A 413-nucleotide genomic window follows, 5' to 3' on the forward strand; every position below is an offset into this window, starting at 1 on the left:
AGAGAGAGAGAGAGAGAGAGAGAGAATGGAGTATTACTCGGCAATGAAAAAGAATGAAATCTTGCCATTTGCAACTCCGTGGATGGAACTGGAGGGTGTTATGCTAAGTGAAATTAGTCAGTCAGAGAAAGACAAAAATCATATCAATTCACTCATATGAGGACTTTAAGAGACAAAACAGATGAATATAAGGGAAGGGAAGCAAAAATAATATAAAAACAGAGAGGGGAAAAAACAAAAGAGACTCATAAATATGGACACCAAACTGAGGGTTACTGGAGGGATTATGGGAGAAGGGATGGGCTAAATGGGTAAGGAGCACTAAGGAATCTACTCCTGAAATCATTGTTGCACTATATGCTAACTAATTTGGATGTAAATTTTAAAAAATAAAAAATAAAGTTAAAAAAATA

The sequence above is a fragment of the Herpailurus yagouaroundi genome, unplaced genomic scaffold (assembly GCF_014898765.1).
Source record: "Herpailurus yagouaroundi ecotype Mexico unplaced genomic scaffold, PumYag 65754, whole genome shotgun sequence".
Lineage (NCBI taxonomy): Eukaryota > Metazoa > Chordata > Mammalia > Carnivora > Felidae > Herpailurus > Herpailurus yagouaroundi.